Here is a 17,714-nt window from a genome sequence, read left to right as displayed (position 1 = left end):
TACACGCCTCATTCCTACAGACTCTGCCCAAGATGGCCACGCTTCCTTTTCCTGTCTTTCACTTTTATAAAACCCTCCCTTTTACATCTTACAGACAAATCCCGTCTCTTAACCATGTTCAAACAATAGCGACATCTTGTGGCCAGTTAACATTAACTATAAAGCAACAAATCTATTGACAACAGGTACAAGGATTATTCAGGCGTGAGTACAACTACATTTATCTTCAATTATACTGTCCTGGTGAGCCGACACACAGCACGCATGTGTACATAGCATGGTGAAGAAAAGCCAGAAGAGGACGGCTTCGGACTAGTCAGGTCGCTCCCTATGGTCCCCAGGCAACTTTTCAAACTGTTTTCTCAAATGCTTTGGCATTTCAAAAAGTAAAACATACCCGTCTGCGGTCGTGCAGCCAGGCTCTAAATCGTGCAGCCCATGGTTTGGGCAGCATGAGCCTAGTGGCAGGTCCCCTCAATCACTAGCTCCCTGGTTTCCTCACAGATTATAGCTCATCTCTGCAAGTTCCAGCAGTGGGATAACCAGTGATCAGATTATCATTCGTAAGAACTTCCAACACAAAGGTTTGTACACGTTTGTTTTGTTTATTGGACATTCTCTTTGTTTCTGTTGCCTTCTCTTAGGCTACTTTCACACTAGCGTCGGGCTCGGCCCATCGCAGTGCGTCGGACCTAGGTTACCGACGCTAGCAGTGAATGCGTCGCACAACGGGGGCAGCGGATGCATTTTTCCAGAGCATCCGCTGCCCCATTGCGAGGAGGAGTTCCGGCCGCGCATGCGCAGTCGGAAATGGCGGACCGTCGGAAGCAAAAAACGTTACATGTAGCGTTTTTTGCTCCCGGCGGTCTGCCACAACACTGCGCAACCGTCGCACAACGGTTGCGACGTGTGTCAATGCGTTGCAATGCGTCGCTAATGTTAGTCTATGGGGCAAAAACGCATCCTGCAGACAACTTTGTAGGATGCGTTTTTTCCCATAAACTACGCATTGCGACGTATTGAAAAAAACGCTAGTATGAAAGTAGCCTTACCCGCAGTCGATTTCGGTCATATTTTCAGGTTCCTCTGTGGTTGTGCTGCACATGATTTGTCAGTCCTCATTCATAACCTTTAACACACGTGCTTTCGTCTACAACTGTGTTGAACCTTCCTTTAATCTTTTTGTTTTTTTTGTTTTTTTTTAATGTACCGGTATTATTAATCACATTATATTTTTTAATTTTTCGCATTTTTAACATGGTAGACTTGCACCTTTCACCAGAACATAAACAGAAAATGTTCTCCCCAAGTTAAATCGCTAAAAATTCTATGACTGATGGAAAATCTGTGTTTCATAGTGTATACATGTCAGTTCATAATTCAGCACTGTTGGGGGCAATTCATCAATTTTTGGCCTCCCTTATATCATAAGTAGACTGCTCAAATGGTTGGCTACAGATTGTGGGGTCTGTGTTCGGTCAAAAGTAGTTGAAACGCAACTGAGAAAGTTTAGAACATGTGCAGGACTACCCAGCCGCAACTTATTGGTAGGACTTGCCCAGGCTATAATGCAGCATTTGTTGCCCCCCCTCCCCCCCTACAATGGGGCTCACAATCCAGATTCTCTATCAGTATGGGGGGAAATGCACGTAAATATGGCGAGAACACACAAACTCCTTGCAGATGTTGTCCTTGCTGGCATTTGAACCCAGGACCCCAGTACTGCAAAGCAACAGTGCTAACCACTGAGCCACCGTGCTGCTCATTAATTTTCATGATGTGTATTATTATTTCATGTATACATGTACTACATATGTTCTAATTGTTAGATTGTGATGGTCCCATAGACTTGTCCCCAATTCTTCCTTACTTCTCCCCTAGACATGGTCAAGAGTGGCGTTGCTGTTCCCGCATATGCTTTTCTCCTTCATTTGAACTCTATAGCACAGATGAATAAGGCCAAGCAAAGTTCTGTATTTGGCTACCTTCTTATCTTCGGTGCCATAGACTTACGTTGGGTTAATGCTACCCTACCAGCGTGCTTAATGAGCTGCCGATCAGTACATATTTGCCAATCAGCAGTCACTTAATAGCCTATTTAGACAGGCAACCTATATGCACAGATTTTTTTTTTTTACTTAAAGTAACTATTACTTAAAGATCTATGCGCATAGGCTGCCATTGTTCATTGCAGCACGTGAACTGCCAAAAATGATAATCTTTTAAAGTAAATCTGTCAGTAGGATCAAGAAGGATCACTGAATGGGCATTCAGGTCATAGAAAGTTGAATACAAAGACACCTTGATATCTGCAATCCGATATCTTATTCTCGAGAAATCCACGTTTTTCTTAATATGTAAATGAGTGGTTAAGATCTATGGGCTAGACATGGATCTCCCTGAGAATCTGCTTTCAGAGATTATTATAAATGAAAGGGGACATTACCAGTGTGAGACATGTAGATCAGGAGAGCAGCCTGTCAGTCATTACATGTCTCACACTGATATTGCCCTCTTTGATTTCAAATAATCTGTAGAGACGGATTCTCATGCAGATCTATGGCCCATAGATCTTAACAACTCATTTTACATTTTATGGGCCAGACATAGGTCTGCATGAGAATCTGTCTCTACAGATTATTTGAAATGAAAGTCTGTGTGAAACATGTAATGACTGAGCCAATTTGACCTCTGTGTAGTAACACCATGGCCACATCTTAATGTATACTTGCCTTGTAATGTCTTCACATCCTATTACATCCAGATGTGTCCAGATCCCAGAATTCCAATCGGCGTAAGTTCACCGACTACCATATTGGGACACCCAAGTGATGGGTGTCTCAATATGGAAACTGTTGGTGGTACCATCCTCTTGCACGGTACCGTTGCAACACACACACACACACACACACACACACTTTGTACACTATCGTTCCAAAGTTTAGGGTCACTTAAAAATTTCCTTATTTTTGAAAGAAAAGCACAGTGTTTTTTTTCCAATGAAGCTAACATTAAATGATTCAGAAATACACTCTATACATTGTTAATGTGGTAAATGACTATTTTAGCTGCAAATGTCTGGTTTGTAATGCAATATCTTCATAGGTGTATAGAGTCCCATTTCCAACAACCATCAATCCAGCGTTCTTGTGGTACTTTAGTTTGCTAACTGTGTAAGAAGGCTAATGGATGGTTGGAATACCCTTGAAAACCCTTGTGCAAGTATGTTAGCACAATTGAAAACAGTTTGGCTGATTAGAGAACCTATAAACCTGACCTTCTTTTGAGCTAGTTGAGAATCTGGAGCATTACATTTGTTGGTTCCATTAAACTCTCAAAATGGCCAGATGAAAAGAACTTTCATGTGAACTGGACAGTCTGTTCTTGTTCTTAGAAATGAAGGCTATTCCATGCGAGAAATTGCCAAGAAACTGAAGATTTCCTACAATGGTGTGTACTACTCCCTTCAGAGGAGAGTGGAGAGCACAAACTGGCTCTAACCAGAGTAGAAAGAGAAGTCGGAGGCCCCGCTGCACAACTGAGCAACAAGACAAGTACATTTAGAGTCTGTAGTTTGAGAAATTGACGCCTCACAGGTCCTCAACTGGCAGCTTCATTAAATAGTACATGCAAAACGCCATTGTCAATGTCTACAGCGAAGAGGCGACTCCGGGATGCTGGCCTTCCGGGCAGAGTGGCAAAGAAAAAGCCATATCTGAGACTGGCTAATAAAAGGAAAAGATTAATATGGGTAAGAGAACACAGACAATGGAGGGTCATTCCATGGTAACTTACGTTACATTCACAAGCCAAAAACTGGCTACAAACTGTTCTTTGAAGTCAGGCACAAAAAGGAGTGAATGTATATTGTACATTAAACTATTCTCAATAGATTTCAACACAGTTTGATTTGAGCCGCGACAGGAAGCAAAGAGGAGGACGACATCGTATGAAGATGGGAAGAGCCGGACTCGGACCGCAACGTCTACCGAACCTCCCCGGGACCGCCCCTGGGTGAGTATAATATAACTTGTTTTTCTTCTCTTTCAGGTTACATTACATCGGGGGCTTATTTACAGCATTATAGAATGCTGTAGATAAGCCCCTGATGGCGGTGGCCTTAGCTTATAGGCCTAAAATGGGGGGACAGATTCCCTTTAATAAAAATAGTAGTTTTCATGGAAAGCACAAAATTGATTTACTGACCACCTCCATCTTTATACAGGAGGAGCACATGTGCAGTTGTAATATAACCACCACTATCTGTCTGCACAAACATTGCGGCGGTTTGATTTACTGCGGCTGCGTGAATTGGTGCTGTGAATCATTTGGCTGATCCCTGCGGCTGATGCGCGACGTGTCTACAGGCAGAGGAAGCCGGTCACATTAAAGGGTTTTTTCCCACGAACGAAAGTTCATTTTAAATATTGTCTGTGTCTGACCAAGTATGGAGCATGCCACATCTCCTGGGCAGGGGAGGAAGCAAAAGACAATACTGACATTACAGCAGGGGACCACAGTGGATTCATTTTGTCAGGTAAAATATTTCACTGACTGTTTTTAAACAATATTTTACCTCACAAAATGTATCCTCTGCGATCTCCTGCTGTAATTTCAGTATTGTCTTTTGCTTCCTCCCCTGCCCAGGAACTGTGATATGTTCTGTACACGGTCAGACACAGACAATTTGAAGAGATGACATGAGAGGAGAAGACTGCAGATAGGGAGAGAGAAAGTGCACTGGGGTGAGAGAGACAGAGCACAGGGGGAGACATCTCAAATGGGACAGCAGATGAGGGGAGAACACAGCACAGGAAGGAGAAAGACAGCAGACAAGGGGGATATCACATGGGGTAGACGGGTCGAAGAAGAGAGCACAGACGGGAGAAGTCAGCACATGGGGAAAGACAGTGGATAGGTGGGCGAGCACATGGGGGGTGGGGGGAGAGATTCTCAACGCTGCAAAGCCTGCCCCTATTGTGACATTACCGCCCTCCCGATGCGATGGCATCGGGCCTCCATCTAGTGTATAATATTTCCCCATCATTACAGTATATTAACACAGTGGGCCCTAAACTAGTTCTAAATTCTTAGTCTTAACATTGGGCTTTTCATCTACTAGACCAACTTCTCTGAACTCGCTGAACCGACTCAAGATTGTCTGAATTTTACATATTGCCATAATTTATTTTTTTTCCACTTGAACTTAACATTTACTGCTCTAGTATTTGGCCTTTTGTTTTATTTGCAATTTATAAGCTCCTTACACACATACCGTATTTCATCAGAGTATAATAAAAAATATGCTAAAAATACATAAAGTAAGCATATTTAAGTTTTTCTTTTTGCCATTCTCATATTTTATCTACACTGAGGTGGAGAATGCAAAAAATATAGTCTCAATTACAATATATTGTAAGGCTATGACCATTACTAATACTATTAATGAGGCTATGAGATCATTCTGGCCATTGCCATTTATCATTAAGCCACAGGATATGTAAAACACATTGGGTGTTTTGGGCATGGCTTCTGTGTTCCCCATTGTTACTGAATTAGGGGTTCTTTTCTCTGTCCTTGTCTGTGTAGAAGAGAGGACCGGGCTGCACGTGTTGCTGAAGCACCGGGTCTTGAACTGCTTGGGCCGAACCTCCTGTTGGTGGAGGGAATGAGTTTGCAGAAGAAGCAAGCCGGTAACCTGGATGAAGGGGGCATAGCCAGGGGAAGGAGGTTAAAAGGGGTTGCATGGGAACTGAAGAGGGCTTCCCGCCAGAGCGCTGAACTGGTGCGGACCACGGCTGCAGTGAGGAGAGCGATAGGCCGCAGCATGCAGAGACAGGGCGGCCGCATGAGACTTGCCCATATTGGCGGTTGTGCAGGGAGACGTGTGCTGGGTAGAGCATCCCAGCACGGACGTTCAGTTCGTGGCTGGCACACAGTGAAGCGCGCGCCGGGCAGAGCAGCCTTTGAGGTGCTCCGAGAGACACGTGTCAAGTGGAATCTTGCGGAGAGCTCTACTCTTCAGCTCTGCAGTTGAATGGACTAGGGTCTCAGCGTGCAAAACCGGTGACCGCCCTCTGCCGCCAGAAGCGGTGTTGGGCATGGATGCCTGAAGACACTGCATCGGCCTCCGCCGGCTCCCCATCACCTGACAGACCTGCAGAGAGTGACGGACACTGAAGCCAAGATAAGTGAATCTCATAGCAAGAGACTGTCTTAATTAAATAACTGGAAAAGGGTGAAACTCGGTCAAAGGAGCGCCGAAAGGAAACTCTGAAACCAGAATGGGGTTTTAAGCCACCACAGTTAATTAAATAACTGTTATACAGTTTATATTGCATCCCTTTCCCCTTGTTATATCCCTGCAAGGAGTTCATTGCTGTTAAACAATTAAATAATAGTTTAACCCCTGCTCTGCATGTCGATGTTGTTGCATCCCAGCACCTGTGTGTTACATTTGAAATAGGAAGAGTTTGTAGCGTAGTGTCCAAGCTTGATTCTGTACGACTCCGTGTATGAAAAGAGCTTGATTTAGTCGTTAACTGCAGCTTTTCACTCTTGGGGGAAAAAATATAGATTTTTTTTTTTTTGGTGGGGGATGAAATCTCCGGAAAAAAATTGTGACGAAAACCACAACGTATTACTAAATCTTTGGACTTGATGCAAAAGTTTTCTATATGCTTTTTAAGGCCATATGGGGTCTCCATGTTTGCTTCCCATTGGAGAGCCACCATCAGTTCCTGCTCTAGTGAACTCCCTGAAGGGGCTCGTGCTCACGGCCATATAAATCGGACGAGTGCGATCTGTGGTTTTGATGGATGGCAGTCATACCTATGTTATTCTGAGGGGCAGTGCAAATGTTTGATTTGCCTAAAAAATTCAGGTTGTATAAGCCAGTTCAAGTTTTTAGGTCCATGAAAAAAATCAGACCACACTCGGATGATTTCTGAATGTGGCACGATTTTCACAGACTGACATAATGGAGAAGGTGGATAAACTTCTTTGTTGTTTTTTTCTCTTCAACTCTGATCGGCCTAATCGGACCCTTTTTCTCAGATGGAGAGAAAACAGTTGGGCACCTGCACTAATCATGTATATAAGAGTCACCCATTTATGTTATTTTGTGCAGTGTAAGGCTAGCCACGCACAGGTGGCAGTCAGCCGATGGCTATCTCAGCCGACACTCACATACCCAGGAGCGATGGCTTGTCCACGAGCTCTGCTGCATTCGGTCAACGGCTTATCTCGGAGAGGACAATGTGATCGGTGGTCTGAAATCGGACATGTGATGTACACCTCTCTCAACCGTCAGTCGACTGGTGCCCCCATATACATTAGACCGTCAGTCGAATCTGTTGCTATCAGCGGGTTCAGCTGACATTATGGGGGCCTTTATACTACACTGAAATAATGGCCCTCATAGCTTTTATTGCTAACATCAACTCATCAATAGGAGTTATTGAACGGATAGCCGCTTCATCAGCTGATTTTGGTGCCGTCATCTTGAGTCAGTTTCCAAGGGTAAAAGACTCCCTTTAATGCTCATTAATGACTGGTATTTCTAAGAAATACTGTATGTAATGAGATAATTTCCTTTGCAGGGATAGCGCACTCTTTACTATGCTTACAAAGCAATGTGGTGCACATCTGTTTGCACTGTGGGTTATTGGCTTTTATTAGGTCTATCTTATGTAACTCTTTAATGAATTTATGAGATCCTTTCTAATGGTTCACCTTTCTGATCTGTTTTTAATGGAGGAAAAACATTTGCGCTCAAGATCCCATCATCCCTTTCTAGCAACACCAAATTGCATCCCCAGTGCAACTCAAGCCTGATTAGCATATGACTTCCACACTTGATTTCTCATGACCAGCATATTAGATCTCTATATTAAAAAAAAAAAAAATCATTTTTATTGGGAGACGAGCGCCTATAAAGTCATAGCACAACCTCCAAAAGTAAAAAGTGTGCTGACAGGTTACTTTTTCAAATCTATGGTATAGTTTGTTCTTGTATTGAAGGGTATATTTAGTCATTAAATCAAGGTCCCTGAAATTCACGGGTGACCATCTTCAATCAGTCTTGTCTGTTTTGCTGATATAGAGATATGTTCAATATAGACTAATTTTGTGACACCCACCCCCCAGGTCACAGGGTTATGGCTTGTTCACTATCATCATTAGGACATTTCCCAGCTTCATAAAAACTCAGCCTCCTCTAACCTTGCACCAAAAGCAGCAGCCATAGGTTTTTCTAACCAGCTGCCTAGCACACTGAAAATAATAAAAAAGTGGTGGAGGCCCACAAAGCAGGAGAAGGCTATAGTGAGATTGCAAAGTGTTTTCAAGTTGCCCTTTCCTCAGCTTGAAATGTAAATAAGAAATAGCAGTTAACAGGAACAGTGGAGGTCAAAATAAGGTCTGGAAGACTAAGCAAAATTTCAGTGAGACCTGCTTGTATGTATACTAGAGAGGCCAGGGGCGGATTATAATGAGGTCAATCTGGGCGGTAGCCCAGGGCCCAGTGGTGTGGGGGGGTACCCTGGGCTACCGCTCAGATTGACCGCCGTCATTAGGGCACTACTGCCCTGACTGGCGTATTGGCCCGTGGGCAGAGGGGGCCCGCATCGGGCCCCGTCTCATCTGCTCACCGGGCCCCTACTGGCGCTACGGCAGTTTAATGCTATTGATGTGCGGGCGCGCACCCGCACTTCAATAGTTAACAGCCGCCAATCGGAGGCTGGCAGCTGACGTCAGCCCCAGTGCGCACGTCGCCCGCGTCTGATGTCATTGTCAGTCGCTGGTGAGTGCGCTCTTCAGCTGCGAGGAGGGAGCTTCGCCGAAGGAGCGCGGTCAGGTGAGAACAACTTTTTTTTATTGAGCAGCAATCCGGGGGACCCGGGGCAGAGATGCTGGACAGTGGGGGCAGAGATGCTGGACAGTGGGGGCAGAGATGCTGGACACATTGGGGGTAGAGATGCTGGACACATTGGGGGCAGAGATGCTGGACACATTAGGGGCAGAGATGCTGGACAGTGGGGGCAGAGATGCTGGACACATTGGGGGCAGAGATGCTGGACACATTGGGGGCAGAGATGCTGGACACATTGGGGGCAGAGATGCTGGACACATTGGGGGCAGGACTGGTGACATGGGGCAGGGTTGGAGACCGATGGGGCAGGATGGATACTCATGAGGGCAGGATGCGAGAACATATGGCTGGAGCCAGATATGAGATACACGGGGCCAGGATGGGGGATATGATTATTATTACTATAGGGGCTAATTAAGGGATATTATTACTGCAGTGATGTATTTATTTTATTTTCTGAGTATACTGTTTTAAATGGGGGGCTGTCCTGTTACTGTGCAGAGTGACACTATGTCGCCTTATGTAGAAGTTGGGAAAAATTAAATAATGTGTTCTGCAAGCGGAGCTCAAGATAACTGTGTTATTTCCTGCAGAGACGAGTCCTGGCTGGATGACGTGATGGCAGTATGCGCTGGATGAAAGATGAAGGACTTCACCTAGAGACGTCACTGGTGATTCAGTGTGTTACCTATACACTGACACTATACACTGTATACTATATACAGAGGTCCTGTGTATAATGTCACCGGTGATCACTGTATTACCTCTACACAGACACTGCATACTAAGTACAGATCTGTGTATAATGGCACTTATGGTAATAGTATTGTTTATTTTTTATTACTGATCAGTATTATATTATTCAGTCACTATGTGGTGGTAATATGTGGTCTGGTCATGGTGTTGCAGTATTTGTCCCTTGTATGTGCTATTTGGTCACTTTGTGGTGGTAATATGTGGTCTGATCATGGTGCGGTGGTATTTGTTCTTTGTATGTGATATTATTCGGTCACTGGTGGTAATATGTGGTCTGGTCATGGTATTGTATTTGTTCCTTGTATGTGATATTATTGGTCATTTTAAAAATTGAAAAATAAATAAATATACCTAAATTGTATTGCATATTTTAACATATTTAATAGGTTACAATAGAGTAGGGTCCGGCCAAAAGTGTCTACCGGGTTATGGTGGTGGCTTGAAAAATCTTTTGGCCAAAACAAAAGCTGCCGGTTATATGTGTGATCTGGTGATGGGAACTGTTAATGTGTGATAGGTGAGAAGTGGAGTTTCACTCAGCAACTATTTTTCTGGAATAATCTGGATCAGGTATATGATGACCCCGTCACATGACTGGGGGGCCCACAGAGTCTGAACAGCCCGGGGCCCTGGCTACCCTTAATCCACCCCTGAGAGAGGCAAATCAGAACCCCTGCTTGACTGTAAAAGATCTTCAGAAAGATTTAGCAGACTCTGGAGTTGTGGTACATTGTTCTACTGTTCAGAGACACCTGCACAAATATGGCCTTCATGGAAGAGTCATCAGAAGAATACCTCTCCTGTGTCCTCTCCATAAAATTCAGCATCAAAAATGTGCAAAATAACATCTAAAGAAATATCATAACGAGAAAGTAGAAGACAGCGGCACGAGTCATGGACCCGTAGAAGTGCTGATTGCACAAAACTGCCGTCGTCCTCCTGCACTCCCCGCACCCTCGCTATTTCTCAGTATGTGTTTGAGATAATCTGCACTTTGGATTAAACACATTGAATCAGCAAACTGGTGAGTGCCGCTGTCTTCTACTTTCTCGTTATGATATTTGATATGCAGTGCTTCAATCAAGCTGAGCACCAGAAGTCCAGTTGCTTTTGATTGTGTGCAAGTGAATGGAGAGACGTGATTGTAGTGTCTCCTGCTGTGAGTTTCATGGACCTAGTGCCATTCCGCCTCTGAAGATTTTAACATCTAAAGAAGCCTGATGCATTTTGGAAATCAGTTCTGTGGACCGATGAGGTTAAAATATAACACTTTGGTCACAATGATCAAAGGTATGTGTGGACAAAAAAGGCCAAAGAACTTCAAAGAAAGAACGTTTCACCAATTATTAAAGGGGACCTGTCGCCCCCAAAATCGAAGGTGAGCTAAGCCCACCAGCATCAGGGGCTTATCTACAGCATTCTGTAATGCTGTAGATAAGCCTCTGATGTATCCTGAAAGATGAGAAAAAGGGTAGAGGGAAGAAAGGATTTGATGAAATTTCAACAAATTGTTGATGCAAACATAACACCATCCACAATAGACGACCTCAAAAGGCGCAAGCTGAAGGTTTAACAATGTCCCTCATAGTCCCCTGATCATCATTGAAAATCTGTGGCTAGACCTCAATATAGCAGTGCATGCAAGATGGCCCAGGAATCTCACAGAACTAAAAGAATTTTCCAAGCAAGAATGGATGAAAATCCTTCAAACAAGAATTGAAAGACTCCTGTCTGGCTACTAAAAGTGTTTACAAGCGTGCACTAGAGTGCACAAATTTTTGCATCGTCCCATCTTCCTTTGTCATTTTTAAAATATAAAAGCTAAAAAACATATTTGGCATAAAATACAAAGTAAATGTGTCCTTTTTAACTTTAGGCCTTCTTGCAATCATTTAATTTTCAACTTGCTTAACTGTTCACAATAACAGTAATTTTGACAAGGGGTGCCCAAACTTTTATGTGCCACTGTTATTGTCCTATTATAGGACAAGTCTCATGAACAATTTGTTTGCCCAAAACGACGGATTGCGACGGATTAAAAAAACGCTAGTGTGAAAGTTGCCTTACTGGCCGGCAATCCGGCACTACTGTACTGCCCGTGACAATGATATATGGAAACATATGTTATACCTCTCTTGTATGTTGGCTCCATTAATAGATGTTTTGGAAATGTTCCGAATGTCTCATTGTGTTATGGAAGTCGTGGCCTTGTTGTTTGGTTGCTTGTACATAAGAGAATAGTTTTCTTTCCCGTTTTGAAATTAAAGGATTGATGACGCAATCCTAAACCTGTCTCAACAAGCGGACACTAAAACCTAATTCACTTCCTCTATAGCTGTGTGCAAAGATTCTAAGATTCCAACACTGCTAAGCTTATCAAGCTGATCTTAGATACCATGTCAATCATGTCAAGGGTTTAGGATTACTGATTTGAAATAGACTGCTTTGTTTAATCAGTAGAAACTTCTAGGAATGATCAAATACATGCATTCGAGAAGAAAGGAGCCTGTAAACTGAAGAAGTTAATTGGGATCTGGAATCATTTCAAGATGTAGATGAAAGTTGCACATGCTTATTCATAAACAGACCACTTTGATTTAGTGCATTTAATAAATCGTCCATCGTTAAAAAGGTACTGATGTTACTCAACCAGAGAAAGGAAAGGAGAAGCCAGGTCATCTGTGAAACACTAAGACATGATCAGCTGTTCTCTCGGAGCTGCATAGCACAGCTCCTTCGATGAAGTAGTGGCCGAGGTCGGGTACTGCACATCTGCCCTCTTGATTTGAATAGGGAAGGGAGCTCATCGAGTTCAACCCCCTAGTCAATGCAGGATTCAGAAAGCCATCTCAGACTGATGTCTGTCCAGTCTGTGTTTCAAGACTTCCATTGAAGGAGAACTGGTCACCTTTCGTGGTAGCCCGTTCCACGAAATCTTTTTTTCTGATATCTAATCTGTATCTTCTCCCTTTCATTTTCATTGCATTGCTTCTCGTGTTTCCATGTGCAAAAGAGAAAAAGGTTGATCCCTCTACACTGTGACAGCCCTTAAGATATTTGTAGACAGCTATTAAGTCTCCTCTTAGCCTTCTTTTTTGCAAGCTAAACATTCCCAGATCCTTTAAAGGGAACCTGTCACCAGGTTTGGCCAATATAAGATATTGCCACCGCCTTTCAGGGTTTACCTACATCATTCTATAATTGTGTAGATAAGCCCCCGATCTGACCTGAAAGATAAGAAAAATAAGTTTTATTATATGCTACCTGGGGAGCAGTCCAGTCCAATGGGTGTCGCAGTTCTGGGTCCGGTGCCTCCCATCTTCTTGTGATGCTGACCTCCTGCTTGCTTGACAGACTCCCTGGCATTGCGCTTCTGTGCAGGCATACTTATCTGCCCTGTTGAGGGCAGAACAAAATACTGCAAATAAGGGTGGGGCTATTAAGTACGCCTGCGCAGGACCGTGATGCCAGGGAACCTGTGAAGCAAATAGGATGGCGGCGATCATAAGAAAAAGGAAGGCACTGGACCCAGACCTGCGATACCCATCAGAACAGACTGCCGCCGGGTGAGTATAATAAAACGTATTTTTCTTATCTTTCAGGTCAGATCAGGGGCTTATCTACAACATTATAGAATGCTGTACATAAGCCCTGAGAGGCGGTGGCCGTATCTTATCGGCCAAACCTGGTGAGAGGTTCCTTTTAACTGTTCCTCGTAGGACTTACTTTGCAGTCTGCTCACCGTCCTGGTAGCTCTTCTCTGAACTAGCACCCGTTTTTCCATGTTGTGTTTTTTTTTGTTTTTGTTTTTTTTTTTAAATGCAGTGCCCAGAACTGGACACAGTGTTCCAGATGAGGCCTGACCAAGGATAAATAGAGGGGGATAATTACTTTGATTGCTTTTTTTGCTGCTGCATCACACTGTTGACTCTTGTGCAGTTTGTGTTCTATTAGCATACACAAGTCGTTTTCACACGTGCTGTTGCTTAGTTCTACTCCTACCATTCTATCAATGTTAAAGTAATGGACGATCTCGTTAATCGTAAATTTAAGCATATAGAGTGGTTTACTTGTATGCAATATCTGCTATTTAATATACTGTAAACCCTATTCCTATTATTAGTTTGAGAAATAGAAAATAGATTATAGGCTACGTTTTTAGTTTGGTGGTAGGCACAGCCTCTGTGTATGTCTCTTCAGAATATGATGAGGCTTTTAAAATTGAGTGCAATAAGGTACTGAGTGTTATCATGTCGATATTGATTGGTTCCTAATGCTTATAGGGAATCTGTCAGTTGGTCAACCCTCCTAAGCTATATATATATGGGGCATTAAAAAAACCTGAATAAAACGATACCTTAATATCCGCAATCCAATATTTTATTCCAGATAAATCAACATTTTCCTTAATATGTAAATTATCTGTTAGGATCTATGGGTGTGACATAGATCTCACTGAGAATCTTCCTCTGGAGCTTTTTATTAATGAAAGAAGGTGTTACAAATGTGAGACATGTAATGACTGACAGTCTGCTTTCCGATTGGCATGTCATACACTGGAAACATCTGATTTTATTAAAAATGAGCACTGAAGGCAGAGATTCTCAGTGAGAGCTTAACCGTTCATTTACATATTAAGAAAAATGTAGATTTCCCTGGAATAATACCTCAGATCAGATATCAAGGTATCATTTTATTAAACTTTCTGTGACCTACATGCCAATGTAGACGGCTTAGGAGGGTTGATCCTTTAAGTGGTGCTTATGTTACAGTATTCAAAACGTCTCTTACCATTGCAGACTCTATGATCTTATCTATCTTCAAGTAAAAACACTATACTCTATTATTCTCAGACCAGACTTTCAGGGTACGTTCACACGTCAGGAATTTCTCGCAGAAATTTACTGACAAAAACTGGACATTTCTGCCAGAAATCCGCATGCGTTTTTTTTTTTGCGTCTTTGACGCTTTTTTTGTGCGTTTTTTCCTAATGCATAGAATAGCGGGAAAAATGTGAAAAATCCGCAAAATTAATTAACATGCTGCTTTTTTTACCGCAATGCGTTTTTTTTTTGGCGTAAAAAAAAAAAAACGCATCATGCGCACAAAGATTGCAGAATGCATTCTAAATGATAGGATGCATATGTTTGCGGTTTGTAATGCGTTTTTATTGCGAAAAAAAAAAACGCAAAAAAACCTGAACGTGTGCACATTCCCTTAAGGTTTTGTTCAACAGCATGTTATCCTTACACTAGATGGTGGCCCGATTCTAACGCATCGGGTATTCTAGAATATGCATGTCCACGTAGTATATTGCCCAGCCACGTAGTATATTGCCCAGTCACATAGTATACAGCACAGAAACACTTGGTATATTGCCCAGCCACGTGGTATATTGCCCAGCCACGTGGTATATTGCCCAGCCATGTAGTATGCACCATATCCCTGTAAAAAAAAAAAAAAAGAATTAAAATAAAAAATAGTTACATACTCACCTTCCGGAGCCTCCCGATCGAAGCGGCCGGTTACCCATGGTCCTCGCGCGCTCCGGTCTGAAGAGTGCATTGCGGTCTCACGAGATGATGATGTAGCGGTCTCGCGAGACCACACGTCATCATCTCGCGAGACCGCAGCATGGACCGGTTGCCGGAGCATCGCGAGCGGGAAAGGCCTGTTGTGGATCCAAGGAGCCGACGGACGGTGAGTATATAACAATTTTTTATTTTTTTAAAATTATTTTTAAGATTAGATCTTTTTTACTATTCATGCTGCATAGGCCGCATGAATAGTAAAAAGTTGGTCACACAGGGTTAATAGCAGCGTTGATGGCGTTCGTTACACTGCGGTCAACGCTGCCATTAACCCTGTGTGAGCGCTGACCGGAGGGGAGTATGCGGGCGCCGGGCGCTGACTGCGGGGAGGAAGGAGCGGCCATTTTCTTCTGGACTGTGCCCGTCGCTGATTGGTCGTGGCTGTTTTGCTGCGACTAATCAGCGACTTGGATTTCCATGACAGACAGAGGCCGCGACCAATGAATATCTGTGACAGACAGACAGACGGAAGTGACCCTTAGACAATTATATAGTAGATCCCCCTGTGTTTGTTTGCCTTTCTGGTCAGATCCTTTTTCCAGTACTGCTGTCTATAAGTTTAGGCCCCCAACGACACCTGCGTGCTCATAGTGCTTAAACCTGTCCAATCTAGAGTTTTTCCTTCCATTGTTCTGATGGTCTCTGTTTTCTGCCCCAGACACCTCCTAATCTCCTGGTGGAATTCTGAGACTCATCTGGACAATAGTGACCAAATTTTCTTTAATGTTTTATTTTTCAGTCATGTCTATATTGTGGTAAAAGGTCGTTATTTTTCCTATCTCCCATTATTGACTTATCATTAATGTTGACTTGACTTTATTCTCCATTCTTACAGACAGTGTTCTAAATCACTTGGGCAACTTCCTCAGCATAACTTGCTTCCTCCCTCAAGGGATGGCTGTACTTATACAGTGTCATATTGTTTTGCCTCCCATGAATGAGTGCTGCTACCATCTCTCACCTCCCTTCCAGTCATTTTACCAGCTGCCAGGAAATTTCTGCTCCTCCACCAACATATTGTTGTCTTCTGCAAAAAAAGAGGAACTCTCCTGGGTTCCTTCTCCAGAGGTCTATTCCTTAATTAATTGTTTTTAACATCTTCCTTCAAAAATGTTCGAACAATCCCTCAAAACTTTACCCACTTTTTCGCCTACAATCTTTCCTTTCCATTGTAGCGATTCAACGTTCAGTAGTCATCTTCAGCCTCTGTTTTCTCATCCCACTCTAAGGACCCCCCAACAATAAGTTTATCTAGGCAGGACCTTTTTTCTTTGCATGATGCCCTCCGAGAATGGAAAGGTGCACAATTATTTGTTGTTCTTTTTCATTAGAAGTTCTAATTCGGCACATAGCAATGCATGTTCTATAAAAACATGTGCCTTTTTTGTTAATTTTTTAAATGGGTTATTACAGCAAACATTTTACAAAAAAACAGCAATCCATTGTTAGTCCTCTGACAAGAAGTGGATTGAGTATGCATGAAAAACTCACTATATGTAAAACAAAAATAGAGAAGATTCCCCCTGCCAAAAAAACTAAAAAATTTTTTTCATTGCACATATGTGTTTTGTTCATATGCAAGAGTCAATGGGTCCTTGAGGTTTAGTGTAATACGTTTTTGACCTTTAACAATGTGTATTTTACATCTACTGGTGGTTTTGTTTTTTGGATTTGACCGATGTTAAGTCATTTATCAGGTTTGTCCAGTATTAGGCTTTGTGTACACATTGCGGTTTTTACTGCGGATCCGCAGCGTGGTGTACAGTACCATGTTAACCTATAGAAAACAAGAACCGCTGTGCACATGCTGCAGAAAAAAACGCGCGGAAACGCAGCGGTTTATTTTCCGCAGCATGTCAATTCTTTGTGCGGAATCCACAGCGGTTTTCCATCTCATCTCCTCCAATAGAAAACTGCAGATGGAAAACCGCAGCAGAATCCGCATTAAAAACCGCGGTAAATCCGCAGTAAAAACCGCAGCGGTTTTTCACTGCGGATTTTGCAAATCCGCTGCGGAAAATTCCGCAATGGAATCCGCAACGTATGCACATAGCCTTACTGCTGCCTTTAAAGCTCCAATCATTGACTGACAGCAAGTGGCATTACACGATCTCTGTGTAATGTAAGGTTTCTGCTTCACTTTTCGTGATAGTCTGCATTTAGATTTAACAAAAGAAAGAAACTGTATCCAACACAGGAATCTACGTCATTAAAAGTAATAAAAAGATTTGAAAATCGTAATCCTTCCTTTCCCCGGGCAGAGTTCTGTTTCACTTTTTATCATGTTGTGTAATCAGATATCTTTTCATTAAAAAAGAGGAAAAATGAATTTATATAATTTTTCCTTTTGCAGCTAATGAAAAATGAGCCGTCTGGCCTCGACACATTATTTAGGTTATCCTATTATGTTTAGTCTTTGAAATGTTTATTTAGGCTATGAAAAACAACACTGGTTTAATTGAATTACCCCATATTTTGTAACACAAACTATGACC

At 42.7% G+C, this 17,714-nt stretch overlaps 1 protein-coding gene across 1 annotated transcript in view; it reads left to right on the top strand.

Annotated features, from left to right (window-relative positions):
• Positions 1-17,714, top strand: part of ADAMTS6 (ADAM metallopeptidase with thrombospondin type 1 motif 6) — a 400,079-nt gene that overhangs the window by 15,253 nt on the left and 367,112 nt on the right. The gene's annotated exons all lie outside the window — the stretch shown is intronic.

This window comes from Ranitomeya imitator, chromosome 1 (assembly GCF_032444005.1).
Source record: "Ranitomeya imitator isolate aRanImi1 chromosome 1, aRanImi1.pri, whole genome shotgun sequence".
Lineage (NCBI taxonomy): Eukaryota > Metazoa > Chordata > Amphibia > Anura > Dendrobatidae > Ranitomeya > Ranitomeya imitator.
The sequence above is the reverse complement of the archived record's forward strand: the minus strand, read 5'-3'. Positions and strand labels throughout refer to the sequence as shown.